Below are 16711 nucleotides of genomic sequence, written 5' to 3'. Positions count from 1 at the left end.
TCTAAACATTCATGCAGTCTGAGTGCTGCTCTCTGATTGGTCCTGGTGGCGGAGGTGTGCCAGTGACTCCCTTCAGATTGGCCCAGATGGCGGCGGTGTTTGCTGCAATTGGTGCGCACGTAGCACAGTGAAGAACGATCCCGGAAGCTGCAGCCGCATTCTAAACATTCCTCTCTGATCGTTCCTGGGTTCCGCCTCCTCCCCGTCTGACCCGGAAGATGCCGGTCAGACGGGGAGGAGGCGGAACCCAGGAACGATCAGAGAGGAATGTTTAGAATGCGGCTGCAGTTTTCCGGGATCGTTCTTCACTGTGCTAGGTGCGCACCAATTGTGGAAAACACCGCCGCCATCTGGGCCAATCCGAAGGGAGTCACTGGCACACCTCCGCCACCAGGACCAATCAGAGAGCAGCACTCAGACTGCACTATGAGTTGCTGCGTAACCTACGTGGGCGGGTCATTGAAGGGACAATCAGGTGGGAAAGAAAGACTAAGAGACGCCAATCACGTCTGTCTGCTACTCCATCTCGCGGTCCCTGCAACACATGACGAGGTAAATGATTAATCATTTAAAAGCGCAAGGTCTATTGCAGCACATTCGGACCATAAGACGCACACACATTTTTCCCCTCTGTTTGGGGAATAAAAACTGCGTCTTATGGTCCGAAAAATACGGTACCTTCCGCTTGGTGTTCAAAATAGGCCGCCTTCTGCGTGGTCTATCAAACAAGCCACATTTTGCGTGCTCTACCAAACAGGCTGTCTTCCAAGTTCTCTACCAAACAGGACATTTTTTGTGCGGTCTACCAAACAAGGCCGCCTTTTGCGTCGTTAACAAAATAGGCTGCCCTCCGCATGGTGTACAAAATAGGCCACCTTCAGTGCGGTCTACCAAACAGGCCACATTTTGCGTGGTTTAACAGGCTGCCTTCTATGTGGTCTTACAAACAGGCTTCCTTCTGCATTGTGTACAAAATAGGCAGCCTTCTGGGTAGTGTTAAAAAAAACAAAAGCCGCCTTTCCCGTGGTCTACAAAACAGGCCGCCTCCTGCTTGGTGTAAAAAATAGGCTGCCTTCCGCATGGTGTACAAAATAGGCCACACTCAGTATGGTGTACCAAATAAGCCACATTTTGCATGGTCTACCAACAGGCTGCCTTCTACGTGGTCTTACAAATAGGCTGACTTCTGTGTGGTCTTCCAAATAGGCCACTTTCCGCGTTGTGTACAAAATAGGCAGCATTCTGGATGGTGTAAAAAAACAGGCCGCCTTCCCCGTGGTGTACAAAATAGGCTGCCTACTGCTTGGTGTAAAAAATAGGCCTCGTTCTGCATTGTGTAAAAAATTGGCAGCCTTCTTGGTGGTGTAAAAAACGGGCTGCCTTTCCGGTGGTATACAAAATAGGTTGCCTCCTGCTTGGTGTACAAAATAGGCAGCCTTTCTACATGGTGTACAAAATAGGCTGCCTTCTGCATGGTCTAAAAAGAGGCCGCCTTCAGTGTGTTTGGCCAAACAGGCCACATTTTGCGTGGTCTACCAACTAGCTGCCCTCTACGTGGTCTTACAAATAGGCTGCCTTCTGTGTGGTCTACCAAATAGGCCACCTTCTGCATTGTGTACAAAATAGGCAGCCTTCTGGGTAGTGTAAAAAATGGCTGCTTTTCAGGTGGTCTACAAAATAGGCCGCCTACTGCTTGGTGTAAAACATAGGCAGCCCTTCTTGGTGGTGTAAAAAAACATGCTGCCTTCCCCGTGGTATACAAAATAGGTTGCCTCATGCTTGGTGTACAAAATAGGCAGCCTTTCTACATGGTGTACAAAATAGGCTGCCTTCTGCATGGTCTAAAAATAGGCTGCCTTCGGTGTGTTCTGCCAAACAGGCCACATTTTGCGTGGTCTACCAACTGGCTGCCTTCTACGTGGTCTTACAAATAGGCTGCCTTCTGTGTGGTTTAACAAATAGGCCGCCTTCTGCATTGTGTACAAAATAGGCAGCCTTCTGGGTAGTGTAAAAAAAAGGCTGCTTTTCAGGTGGTCTACAAAATAGGCTGCCTCCTGCTTGGTGTAAAAAATAGGCCGCCTTCTGCATTGTACAAAAAATAGGCAGCCTTGGTGGTGTAAAAAACGGGCTGCCTTCCCCGTGGTATACAAAATAGGTTGCCTACTGCTTGGTGTACAAAATAGGCAGCCTGCCTACTGCTTGGTGTACAAAATAGGCAGCCTGCCTACATGGTGTACAAAATAGGCTGCCTTCTGCATGGTCTAAAAAGAGGCCGCCTTCAGTGTGTTTGGCCAAACAGGCCACATTTTGCGTGGTCTACCAACTAGCTGCCTTCTACGTGGTCTTACAAATAGGCTGCCTTCTGTGTGGTCTACCAAATAGGCCTCCTTCTGCATTGTGTACAAAATAGGCAGCCTTCTGGGTAGTGTAAAAAAAAGGCTGCTTTTCAGGTGGTCTACTAAATAGGCTGCCTCCTGCTTGGTGTAAAAAATAGGCCGCCTTCTGCATTGTACAAAAAATAGGCAGCCTTGGTGGTGTAAAAAACGGGCTGCCTTCCCCGTGGTATACAAAATAGGTTGCCTACTGCTTGGTGTACAAAATAGGCAGCCTTCCTACATGGTGTACAAAATAGGCTGCCTTCTGCATGGTCTAAAAATAGGCTGCCTTCAGTGTGTTCTGCCAAACAGGCCACATTTTGCGTGGTCTACCAACTGGCTGCCTTCTACGTGGTCTTACAAATAGGCTGCCTTCTGTGTGGTCTACCAAATAGGCCGCCTTCTGCATTGTGTACAAAATAGGCAGCCTTCTGGGTAGTGTAAAAAAAACCCCGCCTTTCCGGTGGTCTACAAATCAGGCCGCCTTTCCGGTGGTCTACAAAGCAGGCCGCCTTTCCGGTGGTCTACAAAGCAGGCTGCCTCCTGCTTGGTGTAAAAAATAGGCCGCCTTCCGCATGGTGTACAAAATAGGCCACTTTCAGTGTGTTGAGACATCCGTGGCTATGATTACTAGGTAATTCCCGGTCGTGTTGATCCAGGAATTTTATTTGATTGCCATCTGGAGTCTGGAAGGAATTTTTTTCCCTTTTGGGCCTAATTGGAACATGCCTTGTAAGGGTTTTTTCGCCTTCCTCTGGATCAACAGGTTAATGTGAGAGTGCAGGCAAATGTTGTACTTTACTTTATGGTTTAACTTGATGAATGTATGTTTCTTTTCAACCCAAAATAATGTAACTTTGTAAGTGTTAACTAATGATTTCTTGTTTTTTACACAGATTTAGGAAAAGGTATTAGCTACTACTGCCACACTTTATGGGTGTGTGTGGTTTTCCAAAGTGGTGAGAGCACTTGGGGTGCTGTCTGTTCAGTTCCTCCCCACACACATGGAGTGTGGTTGTGGGTGGTGATCCCAAGCAGTGAGAGCGCTTGGGGGCACTCCTGGTACCTTTCCCCCTTCTAAAGTCTAATCTAGATTTGAATGTACATGCAGACAGATTTAGGAAAAGGTATTAGTTACTACTGCCACACTTTATGGGTGTGGGTGGTTTTCCAAAGTGGTGAGAGCACTTGGGGTGCTGCCTGTTCAGTTCCCCCCCACATACATGGAGTGTGGTTGTGGGTGGTGATCCCAAGCAGTGAGAGCGCTTGGGGGCACTGCTGGTACCTTTCCCCCTTCTAAAGCCTAATCTAGATTTGAATGTACATGCAGACAGATTTAGGAAAAGGTATTACTACTGCCACACTTTATGGGTGTGGGTGGTTTTCCAAAGTGGTGAGAGCACTTGGGGTGCTGCCTTTGCAGTTCCCCCCCCCACACACATGGTGTGGTTGTGGGTGGTGATCCCAAGCAGTGAGAGCGCTTGGGACTACGCCTTCTGTGTGGTCGACCAAATAGGCAGTCTGTCTTCCGGTTTATCAAACAGGCTGCCTTCCGTATGGTCAAAGGGCAGTCTTTCTTCTGGTTAACCAAACAAGCAGCCTTTCACGTGGTCTGTAAAAAAGGCTGCATTTTGCACGGTGTACCAATCAAAGCCGCATTCTGTGTAGTCTAACAAATAGGCAGTCTTCCTTCTGGTTTATCAAACAGGCTGCCTTCCGCTCGGTCTCCAAATCAGGCTGCCTTCCGCATGGTCTACCAATCAGGCCGCCTTCAGTGTTCTCTACTGAAAAGTTGTTAAAAGTAGTTAAAGGGGTTAAAAGTTGCTGAGTAAAGTTCTGTGTTTTCCGTGGTCTTACCTTTAAAAAAAAATGTTTAATGTACTACGTTTCTTTTTTAGGAGCACATGACCTGGAATGAGATACAGTAATTCTTATGAACCTGTAATGAGAGCTATGATGTGTTACTACAGAAAGTGTGCTACTTGACCAAAGGGTGAGTACATTATGCAACCTGTTAGCTGCACCGGTCTGACTTAACACAGACAACACTATCTGCAATTAAATAGCTGCATTTTGTGTGGTCTCTCAAAAGGACCATTTTCTGTGAGGTCCCCCAAAAGTGTTACCTTCCGCTTGGTGTTCAAAATAGGCCGCCTTCTGCGTGGTCTATCAAACAAGCCACATTTTGCGTGCTCTACCAAACAGGCTGTCTTCCAAGTTCTCTACCAAACAGGACATTTTTTGTGCGGTCTACCAAACAAGGCCGCCTTTTGCGTCGTTAACAAAATAGGCTGCCTTCCGCATGGTGTACAAAATAGGCCACCTTCAGTGCGGTCTACCAAACAGGCCACATTTTGCATGGTTTAACAGGCTGCCTTCTATGTGGTCTTACAAACAGGCTTCCTTCTGCATTGTGTACAAAATAGGCAGCCTTCTGGGTAGTGTTAAAAAAAACAAAAGCCGCCTTTCCCGTGGTCTACAAAACAGGCCGCCTCCTGCTTGGTGTAAAAAATAGGCTGCCTTCCGCATGGTGTACAAAATAGGCCACACTCAGTATGGTGTACCAAATAGGCCACATTTTGCATGGTCTACCAACAGGCTGCCTTCTACGTGGTCTTACAAATAGGCTGACTTCTGTGTGGTCTTCCAAATAGGCCACTTTCCGCGTTGTGTACAAAATAGGCAGCATTCTGGATGGTGTAAAAAAACAGGCCGCCTTCCCCGTGGTGTACAAAATAGGCTGCCTACTGCTTGGTGTAAAAAATAGGCCTCGTTCTGCATTGTGTAAAAAATTGGCAGCCTTCTTGGTGGTGTAAAAAACGGGCTGCCTTTCCGGTGGTATACAAAATAGGTTGCCTCCTGCTTGGTGTACAAAATAGGCAGCCTTTCTACATGGTGTACAAAATAGGCTGCCTTCTGCATGGTCTAAAAAGAGGCCGCCTTCAGTGTGTTTGGCCAAACAGGCCACATTTTGCGTGGTCTACCAACTAGCTGCCTTCTACGTGGTCTTACAAATAGGCTGCCTTCTGTGTGGTCTACCAAATAGGCCTCCTTCTGCATTGTGTACAAAATAGGCAGCCTTCTGGGTAGTGTAAAAAATGGCTGCTTTTCAGGTGGTCTACAAAATAGGCCGCCTACTGCTTGGTGTAAAACATAGGCAGCCCTTCTTGGTAGTGTAAAAAAACATGCTGCCTTCCCCGTGGTATACAAAATAGGTTGCCTCCTGCTTGGTGTACAAAATAGGCAGCCTTTCTACATGGTGTACAAAATAGGCTGCCTTCTGCATGGTTTAAAAATAGGCTGCCTTCGGTGTGTTCTGCCAAACAGGCCACATTTTGCGTGGTCTACCAACTGGCTGCCTTCTACGTGGTCTTACAAATAGGCTGCCTTCTGTGTGGTCTAACAAATAGGCCGCCTTCTGCATTGTGTACAAAATAGGCAGCCTTTTGGGTAGTGTAAAAAAAAGGCTGCTTTTCAGGTGGTCTACAAAATAGGCTGCCTCCTGCTTGGTGTAAAAAATAGGCCGCCTTCTGCATTGTACAAAAAATAGGCAGCCTTGGTGGTGTAAAAAACGGGCTGCCTTCCCTGTGGTATACAAAATAGGTTGCCTACTGCTTGGTGTACAAAATAGGCAGCCTGCCTACTGCTTGGTGTACAAAATAGGCAGCCTGCCTACATGGTGTACAAAATAGGCTGCCTTCTGCATGGTCTAAAAATAGGCCGCCTTCAGTGTGTTTGGCCATACAGGCCACATTTTGCGTGGTCTACCAACTAGCTGCCTTCTACGTGGTCTTACAAATAGGCTGCCTTCTGTGTGGTCTACCAAATAGGCCTCCTTCTGCATTGTGTACAAAATAGGCAGCCTTCTGGGTAGTGTAAAAAATGGCTGCTTTTCAGGTGGTCTACAAAATAGGCCGCCTACTGCTTGGTGTAAAACATAGGCAGCCCTTCTTGGTAGTGTAAAAAAACATGCTGCCTTCCCCGTGGTATACAAAATAGGTTGCCTCCTGCTTGGTGTACAAAATAGGCAGCCTTTCTACATGGTGTACAAAATAGGCTGCCTTCTGCATGGTCTAAAAATAGGCTGCCTTCGGTGTGTTCTGCCAAACAGGCCACATTTTGCGTGGTCTACCAACTGGCTGCCTTCTACGTGGTCTTACAAATAGGCTGCCTTCTGTGTGGTCTAACAAATAGGCCGCCTTCTGCATTGTGTACAAAATAGGCAGCCTTTTGGGTAGTGTAAAAAAAAGGCTGCTTTTCAGGTGGTCTACAAAATAGGCTGCCTCCTGCTTGGTGTAAAAAATAGGCCGCCTTCTGCATTGTACAAAAAATAGGCAGCCTTGGTGGTGTAAAAAACGGGCTGCCTTCCCTGTGGTATACAAAATAGGTTGCCTACTGCTTGGTGTACAAAATAGGCAGCCTGCCTACTGCTTGGTGTACAAAATAGGCAGCCTGCCTACATGGTGTACAAAATAGGCTGCCTTCTGCATGGTCTAAAAATAGGCCGCCTTCAGTGTGTTTGGCCATACAGGCCACATTTTGCGTGGTCTACCAACTAGCTGCCTTCTACGTGGTCTTACAAATAGGCTGCCTTCTGTGTGGTCTACCAAATAGGCCTCCTTCTGCATTGTGTACAAAATAGGCAGCCTTCTGGGTAGTGTAAAAAAAAGGCTGCTTTTCAGGTGGTCTACAAAATAGGCTGCCTCCTTCTTGGTGTAAAAAATAGGCCGCCTTCTGCATTGTACAAAAAATAGGCAGCCTTGGTGGTGTAAAAAACGGGCTGCCTTCCCTGTGGTATACAAAATAGGTTGCCTACTGCTTGGTGTACAAAATAGGCAGCCTTCCTACATGGCGTACAAAATAGGCTGCCTTCTGCATGGTCTAAAAATAGGCTGCCTTCAGTGTGTTCTGCCAAACAGGCCACATTTTGCGTGGTCTACCAACTGGCTGCCTTCTACGTGGTCTTACAAATAGGCTGCCTTCTGTGTGGTCTACCAAATAGGCCGCCTTCTGCATTGTGTACAAAATAGGCAGCCTTCTGGGTAGTGTAAAAAAAACCCCGCCTTTCCGGTGGTCTACAAATCAGGCCGCCTTTCTGGTGGTCTACAAAGCAGGCCGCCTTTCCGGTGGTCTACAAAGCAGGCCGCCTTTCCGGTGGTCTACAAAGCAGGCTGCCTCCTGCTTGGTGTAAAAAATAGGCCGCCTTCCGCATGGTGTACAAAATAGGCCACTTTCAGTGTGTTGAGACATCCGTGGCTATGATTACTAGGTAATTCCCGGTCGTGTTGATCCAGGAATTTTATTTGATTGCCATCTGGAGTCTGGAAGGAATTTTTTTCCCTTTTGGGCCTAATTGGAACATGCCTTGTAAGGGTTTTTTCGCCTTCCTCTGGATCAACAGGTTAATGTGAGAGTGCAGGCAAATGTTGTACTTTACTTTATGGTTTAACTTGATGAATGTATGTTTCTTTTCAACCCAAAATAATGTAACTTTGTAAGTGTTAACTAATGATTTCTTGTTTTTTACACAGATTTAGGAAAAGGTATTAGCTACTACTGCCACACTTTATGGGTGTGTGTGGTTTTCCAAAGTGGTGAAAGCACTTGAGGTGCTGTCTGTTCAGTTCCTCCCCACACACATGGAGTGTGGTTGTGGGTGGTGATCCCAAGCAGTGAGAGCGCTTGGGGGCACTCCTGGTACCTTTCCCCTTTCTAAAGTCTAATCTAGATTTGAATGTACATGCAGACAGATTTAGGAAAAGGTATTAGTTACTACTGCCACACTTTATGGGTGTGGGTGGTTTTCCAAAGTGGTGAGAGCACTTGGGGTGCTGCCTGTTCAGTTCCCCCCCACATACATGGAGTGTGGTTGTGGGTGGTGATCCCAAGCAGTGAGAGCGCTTGGGGGCACTCCTGGTACCTTTCCCCCTTCTAAAGCCTAATCTAGATTTGAATGTACATGCAGACAGATTTAGGAAAAGGTATTAGTTACTACTGCCACACTTTATGGGTGTGGGTGGTTTTCCAAAGTGGTGAGAGCACTTGGGGTTCTGCCTGTTGAGTTCCCCCCCACACACATGGAGTGTGGTTGTGGGTGGTGATCCCAAGCAGTGAGAGCGCTTGGGGGCACTGCTGGTACCTTTCCCCCTTCTAAAGCCTAATCTAGATTTGAATGTACATGCAGACAGATTTAGGAAAAGGTATTACTACTGCCACACTTTATGGGTGTGGGTGGTTTTCCAAAGTGGTGAGAGCACTTGGGGTGCTGCCTTTGCAGTTCCCCCCCCCACACACATGGTGTGGTTGTGGGTGGTGATCCCAAGCAGTGAGAGCGCTTGGGACTACGCCTTCTGTGTGGTCGACCAAATAGGCAGTCTGTCTTCCGGTTTATCAAACAGGCTGCCTTCCGTATGGTCAAAGGGCAGTCTTTCTTCTGGGTAACCAAACAAGCAGCCTTTCACGTGGTCTGTAAAAAAGGCTGCATTTTGCACGGTGTACCAATCAAAGCCGCATTCTGTGTAGTCTAACAAATAGGCAGTCTTCCTTCTGGTTTATCAAACAGGCTGCCTTCCGCTCGGTCTCCAAATCAGGCTGCCTTCCGCATGGTCTACCAATCAGGCCGCCTTCAGTGTTCTCTACTGAAAAGTTGTTAAAAGTAGTTAAAGGGGTTAAAAGTTGCTGAGTAAAGTTCTGTGTTTTCCGTGGTCTTACCTTTAAAAAAAAATGTTTAATGTACTACGTTTCTTTTTTAGGAGCACATGACCTGGAATGAGATACAGTAATTCTTATGAACCTGTAATGAGAGCTATGATGTGTTACTACAGAAAGTGTGCTACTTGACCAAAGGGTGAGTACATTATGCAACCTGTTAGCTGCACCGGTCTGACTTAACACAGACAACACTATCTGCAATTAAATAGCTGCATTTTGTGTGGTCTCTCAAAAGGACCATTTTCTGTGAGGTCCCCCAAAAGTGTTACCTTCCGCTTGGTGTTCAAAATAGGCCGCCTTCTGCGTGGTCTATCAAACAAGCCACATTTTGCGTGCTCTACCAAACAGGCTGTCTTCCAAGTTCTCTACCAAACAGGACATTTTTTGTGCGGTCTACCAAACAAGGCCGCCTTTTGCGTCGTTAACAAAATAGGCTGCCTTCCGCATGGTGTACAAAATAGGCCACCTTCAGTGCGGTCTACCAAACAGGCCACATTTTGCGTGGTTTAACAGGCTGCCTTCTATGTGGTCTTACAAACAGGCTTTCTTCTGCATTGTGTACAAAATAGGCAGCCTTCTGGGTAGTGTTAAAAAAAACAAAAGCCGCCTTTCCCGTGGTCTACAAAACAGGCCGCCTCCTGCTTGGTGTAAAAAATAGGCTGCCTTCCGCATAGTGTACAAAATAGGCCACACTCAGTATGGTGTACCAAATAGGCCACATTTTGCATGGTCTACCAACAGGCTGCCTTCTACGTGGTCTTACAAATAGGCTGACTTCTGTGTGGTCTTCCAAATAGGCCACTTTCCGCGTTGTGTACAAAATAGGCAGCATTCTGGATGGTGTAAAAAAACAGGCCGCCTTCCCCGTGGTGTACAAAATAGGCTGCCTACTGCTTGGTGTAAAAAATAGGCCTCGTTCTGCATTGTGTAAAAAATTGGCAGCCTTCTTGGTGGTGTAAAAAACGGGCTGCCTTTCCGGTGGTATACAAAATAGGTTGCCTCCTGCTTGGTGTACAAAATAGGCAGCCTTTCTACATGGTGTACAAAATAGGCTGCCTTCTGCATTGTCTAAAAAGAGGCCGCCTTCAGTGTGTTTGGCCAAACAGGCCACATTTTGCGTGGTCTACCAACTAGCTGCCTTCTACGTGGTCTTACAAATATGCTGCCTTCTGTGTGGTCTACCAAATAGGCCTCCTTCTGCATTGTGTACAAAATAGGCAGCCTTCTGGGTAGTGTAAAAAATGGCTGCTTTTCAGGTGGTCTACAAAATAGGCCGCCTACTGCTTGGTGTAAAACATAGGCAGCCCTTCTTGGTAGTGTAAAAAAACATGCTGCCTTCCCCGTGGTATACAAAATAGGTTGCCTCCTGCTTGGTGTACAAAATAGGCAGCCTTTCTACATGGTGTACAAAATAGGCTGCCTTCTGCATGGTCTAAAAATAGGCTGCCTTCGGTGTGTTCTGCCAAACAGGCCACATTTTGCGTGGTCTACCAACTGGCTGCCTTCTACGTGGTCTTACAAATAGGCTGCCTTCTGTGTGGTCTAACAAATAGGCCGCCTTCTGCATTGTGTACAAAATAGGCAGCCTTCTGGGTAGTGTAAAAAAAAGGCTGCTTTTCAGGTGGTCTACAAAATAGGCTGCCTCCTGCTTGGTGTAAAAAATAGGCCGCCTTCTGCATTGTACAAAAAATAGGCAGCCTTGGTGGTGTAAAAAACGGGCTGCCTTCCCCGTGGTATACAAAATAGGTTGCCTACTGCTTGGTGTACAAAATAGGCAGCCTGCCTACTGCTTGGTGTACAAAATAGGCAGCCTGCCTACATGGTGTACAAAATAGGCTGCCTTCTGCATGGTCTAAAAATAGGCCGCCTTCAGTGTGTTTGGCCATACAGGCCACATTTTGCGTGGTCTACCAACTAGCTGCCTTCTACGTGGTCTTACAAATAGGCTGCCTTCTGTGTGGTCTACCAAATAGGCCTCCTTCTGCATTGTGTACAAAATAGGCAGCCTTCTGGGTAGTGTAAAAAAAAGGCTGCTTTTCAGGTGGTCTACAAAATAGGCTGCCTCCTTCTTGGTGTAAAAAATAGGCCGCCTTCTGCATTGTACAAAAAATAGGCAGCCTTGGTGGTGTAAAAAACGGGCTGCCTTCCCCGTGGTATACAAAATAGGTTGCCTACTGCTTGGTGTACAAAATAGGCAGCCTTCCTACATGGTGTACAAAATAGGCTGCCTTCTGCATGGTCTAAAAATAGGCTGCCTTCAGTGTGTTCTGCCAAACAGGCCACATTTTGCGTGGTCTACCAACTGGCTGCCTTCTACGTGGTCTTACAAATAGGCTGCCTTCTGTGTGGTCTACCAAATAGGCCGCCTTCTGCATTGTGTACAAAATAGGCAGCCTTCTGGGTAGTGTAAAAAAAACCCCGCCTTTCCGGTGGTCTACAAATCAGGCCGCCTTTCTGGTGGTCTACAAAGCAGGCCGCCTTTCCGGTGGTCTACAAAGCAGGCCGCCTTTCCGGTGGTCTACAAAGCAGGCTGCCTCCTGCTTGGTGTAAAAAATAGGCCGCCTTCCGCATGGTGTACAAAATAGGCCACTTTCAGTGTGTTGAGACATCCGTGGCTATGATTACTAGGTAATTCCCGGTCGTGTTGATCCAGGAATTTTATTTGATTGCCATCTGGAGTCTGGAAGGAATTTTTTTCCCTTTTGGGCCTAATTGGAACATGCCTTGTAAGGGTTTTTTCGCCTTCCTCTGGATCAACAGGTTAATGTGAGAGTGCAGGCAAATGTTGTACTTTACTTTATGGTTTAACTTGATGAATGTATGTTTCTTTTCAACCCAAAATAATGTAACTTTGTAAGTGTTAACTAATGATTTCTTGTTTTTTACACAGATTTAGGAAAAGGTATTAGCTACTACTGCCACACTTTATGGGTGTGTGTGGTTTTCCAAAGTGGTGAAAGCACTTGAGGTGCTGTCTGTTCAGTTCCTCCCCACACACATGGAGTGTGGTTGTGGGTGGTGATCCCAAGCAGTGAGAGCGCTTGGGGGCACTCCTGGTACCTTTCCCCCTTCTAAAGTCTAATCTAGATTTGAATGTACATGCAGACAGATTTAGGAAAAGGTATTAGTTACTACTGCCACACTTTATGGGTGTGGGTGGTTTTCCAAAGTGGTGAGAGCACTTGGGGTGCTGCCTGTTCAGTTCCCCCCCACATACATGGAGTGTGGTTGTGGGTGGTGATCCCAAGCAGTGAGAGCGCTTGGGGGCACTCCTGGTACCTTTCCCCCTTCTAAAGCCTAATCTAGATTTGAATGTACATGCAGACAGATTTAGGAAAAGGTATTAGTTACTACTGCCACACTTTATGGGTGTGGGTGGTTTTCCAAAGTGGTGAGAGCACTTGGGATTCTGCCTGTTGAGTTCCCCCCCACACACATGGAGTGTGGTTGTGGGTGGTGATCCCAAGCAGTGAGAGCGCTTGGGGGCACTGCTGGTACCTTTCCCCCTTCTAAAGCCTAATCTAGATTTGAATGTACATGCAGACAGATTTAGGAAAAGGTATTACTACTGCCACACTTTATGGGTGTGGGTGGTTTTCCAAAGTGGTGAGAGCACTTGGGGTGCTGCCTTTGCAGTTCCCCCCCCCCACACACATGGTGTGGTTGTGGGTGGTGATCCCAAGCAGTGAGAGCGCTTGGGACTACGCCTTCTGTGTGGTCGACCAAATAGGCAGTCTGTCTTCCGGTTTATCAAACAGGCTGCCTTCCGTATGGTCAAAGGGCAGTCTTTCTTCTGGGTAACCAAACAAGCAGCCTTTCACGTGGTCTGTAAAAAAGGCTGCATTTTGCACGGTGTACCAATCAAAGCCGCATTCTGTGTAGTCTAACAAATAGGCAGTCTTCCTTCTGGTTTATCAAACAGGCTGCCTTCCGCTCGGTCTCCAAATCAGGCTGCCTTCCGCATGGTCTACCAATCAGGCCGCCTTCAGTGTTCTCTACTGAAAAGTTGTTAAAAGTAGTTAAAGGGGTTAAAAGTTGCTGAGTAAAGTTCTGTGTTTTCCGTGGTCTTACCTTTAAAAAAAAATGTTTAATGTACTACGTTTCTTTTTTAGGAGCACATGACCTGGAATGAGATACAGTAATTCTTATGAACCTGTAATGAGAGCTATGATGTGTTACTACAGAAAGTGTGCTACTTGACCAAAGGGTGAGTACATTATGCAACCTGTTAGCTGCACCGGTCTGACTTAACACAGACAACACTATCTGCAATTAAATAGCTGCATTTTGTGTGGTCTCTCAAAAGGACCATTTTCTGTGAGGTCCCCCAAAAGTGTTACCTTCCGCTTGGTGTTCAAAATAGGCCGCCTTCTGCGTGGTCTATCAAACAAGCCACATTTTGCGTGCTCTACCAAACAGGCTGTCTTCCAAGTTCTCTACCAAACAGGACATTTTTTGTGCGGTCTACCAAACAAGGCCGCCTTTTGCGTCGTTAACAAAATAGGCTGCCTTCCGCATGGTGTACAAAATAGGCCACCTTCAGTGCGGTCTACCAAACAGGCCACATTTTGCGTGGTTTAACAGGCTGCCTTCTATGTGGTCTTACAAACAGGCTTTCTTCTGCATTGTGTACAAAATAGGCAGCCTTCTGGGTAGTGTTAAAAAAAACAAAAGCCGCCTTTCCCGTGGTCTACAAAACAGGCCGCCTCCTGCTTGGTGTAAAAAATAGGCTGCCTTCCGCATGGTGTACAAAATAGGCCACACTCAGTATGGTGTACCAAATAGGCCACATTTTGCATGGTCTACCAACAGGCTGCCTTCTACGTGGTCTTACAAATAGGCTGACTTCTGTGTGGTCTTCCAAATAGGCCACTTTCCGCGTTGTGTACAAAATAGGCAGCATTCTGGATGGTGTAAAAAAACAGGCCGCCTTCCCCGTGGTGTACAAAATAGGCTGCCTACTGCTTGGTGTAAAAAATAGGCCTCGTTCTGCATTGTGTAAAAAATTGGCAGCCTTCTTGGTGGTGTAAAAAACGGGCTGCCTTTCCGGTGGTATACAAAATAGGTTGCCTCCTGCTTGGTGTACAAAATAGGCAGCCTTTCTACATGGTGTACAAAATAGGCTGCCTTCTGCATTGTCTAAAAAGAGGCCGCCTTCAGTGTGTTTGGCCAAACAGGCCACATTTTGCGTGGTCTACCAACTAGCTGCCTTCTACGTGGTCTTACAAATATGCTGCCTTCTGTGTGGTCTACCAAATAGTCCTCCTTCTGCATTGTGTACAAAATAGGCAGCCTTCTGGGTAGTGTAAAAAATGGCTGCTTTTCAGGTGGTCTACAAAATAGGCCGCCTACTGCTTGGTGTAAAACATAGGCAGCCCTTCTTGGTGGTGTAAAAAAACATGCTGCCTTCCCCGTGGTATACAAAATAGGTTGCCTCCTGCTTGGTGTACAAAATAGGCAGCCTTTCTACATGGTGTACAAAATAGGCTGCCTTCTGCATGGTCTAAAAATAGGCTGCCTTCGGTGTGTTCTGCCAAACAGGCCACATTTTGCGTGGTCTACCAACTGGCTGCCTTCTACGTGGTCTTACAAATAGGCTGCCTTCTGTGTGGTCTAACAAATAGGCCGCCTTCTACATTGTGTACAAAATAGGCAGCCTTCTGGGTAGTGTAAAAAAAAGGCTGCTTTTCAGGTGGTCTACAAAATAGGCTGCCTCCTGCTTGGTGTAAAAAATAGGCCGCCTTCTGCATTGTACAAAAAATAGGCAGCCTTGGTGGTGTAAAAAACGGGCTGCCTTCCCCGTGGTGTACAAAATAGGCTGCCTTCTGCATGGTCTAAAAATAGGCCGCCTTCAGTGTGTTTGGCCAAACAGGCCACATTTTGCGTGGTCTACCAACTAGCTGCCTTCTACGTGGTCTTACAAATAGGCTGCCTTCTGTGTGGTCTACCAAATAGGCCTCCTTCTGCATTGTGTACAAAATAGGCAGCCTTCTGGGTAGTGTAAAAAATGGCTGCTTTTCAGGTGGTCTACAAAATAGGCCGCCTCCTGCTTGGTGTAAAACATAGGCAGCCTTCTTGGTGGTGTAAAAAACGTGCAGCCTTCCCCGTGGTATACAAAATAAGTTGCCTCCTGCTTGGTGTACAAAATAGGCAGCCTTTCTACATGGTGTACAAAATAGGCTGCCTACTGCATGGTCTAAAAATAGGCCGCCTTCAGTGTGTTCTGCCAAACAGGCCACATTTTGCGTGGTCTACCAACTGGCTGCCTTCTACGTGGTCTTACAAATAGGCTGCCTTCTGTGTGGTCTACCAAATAGGCCGCCTTCTGCATTGTGTACAAAATAGGCAGCCTTCTGGGTAGTGTAAAAAAAAGGCTGCTTTTCAGGTGGTCTACAAAATAGGCTGCCTCCTGCTTGGTGTAAAAAATAGGCCGCCTTCTGCATTGTACAAAAAATAGGCAGCCTTGGTGGTGTAAAAAACGGGCTGCCTTCCCCGTGGTATACAAAATAGGTTGCCTACTGCTTGGTGTACAAAATACGCAGCCTTCCTACATGGTGTACAAAATAGGCTGCCTTCTGCATGGTCTAAAAATAGGCTGCCTTCAGTGTGTTCTGCCAAACAGGCCACATTTTGCGTGGTCTACCAACTGGCTGCCTTCTACGTGGTCTTAAAAATAGGCTGCCTTCTGTGTGGTCTACCAAATAGGCCGCCTTCTGCATTGTGTACAAAATAGGCAGCCTTCTGGGTAGTGTAAAAAAAAACCCGCCTTTCCGGTGGTCTACAAATCAGGCCGCCTTTCCGGTGGTCTACAAAGCAGGCCGCCTTTCCGGTGGTCTACAAAGCAGGCTGCCTCCTGCTTGGTGTAAAAAATAGGCCGCCTTCCGCATGGTGTACAAAATAGGCCACTTTCAGTGTGTTGAGACATCCGTGGCTATGATTACTAGGTAATTCCCGGTCGTGTTGATCCAGGAATTTTATTTGATTGCCATCTGGAGTCTGGAAGGAATTTTTTTCCCTTTTTGGGCCTAATTGGAACATGCCTTGTAAGGGTTTTTTCGCCTTCCTCTGGATCAACAGGTTAATGTGAGAGTGCAGGCAAATGTTGTACTTTACTTTATGGTTTAACTTGATGAATGTATGTTTCTTTTCAACCCAAAATAATGTAACTTTGTAAGTGTTAACTAATGATTTCTTGTTTTTTACACAGATTTAGGAAAAGGTATTAGCTACTACTGCCACACTTTATGGGTGTGTGTGGTTTTCCAAAGTGGTGAGAGCACTTGGGGTGCTGTCTGTTCAGTTCCCCCCCACACACATGGAGTGTGGTTGTGGGTGGTGATCCCAAGCAGTGAGAGCGCTTGGGGGCACTCCTGGTACCTTTCCCCCTTCTAAAGTCTAATCTAGATTTGAATGTACATGCAGACAGATTTAGGAAAAGGTATTAGTTACTACTGCCACACTTTATGGGTGTGGGTGGTTTTCCAAAGTGGTGAGAGCACTTGGGGTGCTGTCTGTTCAGTTCCCCCCCACACACATGGAGTGTGGTTGTGGGTGGTGATCCCAAGCAGTGAGAGCGCTTGGGGGCACTCCTGGTACCTTTCCCCCTTCTAAAGTCTAATCTAGAT

The sequence above is a fragment of the Hyperolius riggenbachi genome, chromosome 12 (genome assembly GCF_040937935.1).
Source record: "Hyperolius riggenbachi isolate aHypRig1 chromosome 12, aHypRig1.pri, whole genome shotgun sequence".
In the NCBI taxonomy this organism is placed as follows: Eukaryota; Metazoa; Chordata; class Amphibia; order Anura; family Hyperoliidae; genus Hyperolius; species Hyperolius riggenbachi.
Note: the sequence above shows the minus strand (reverse complement) of the source record.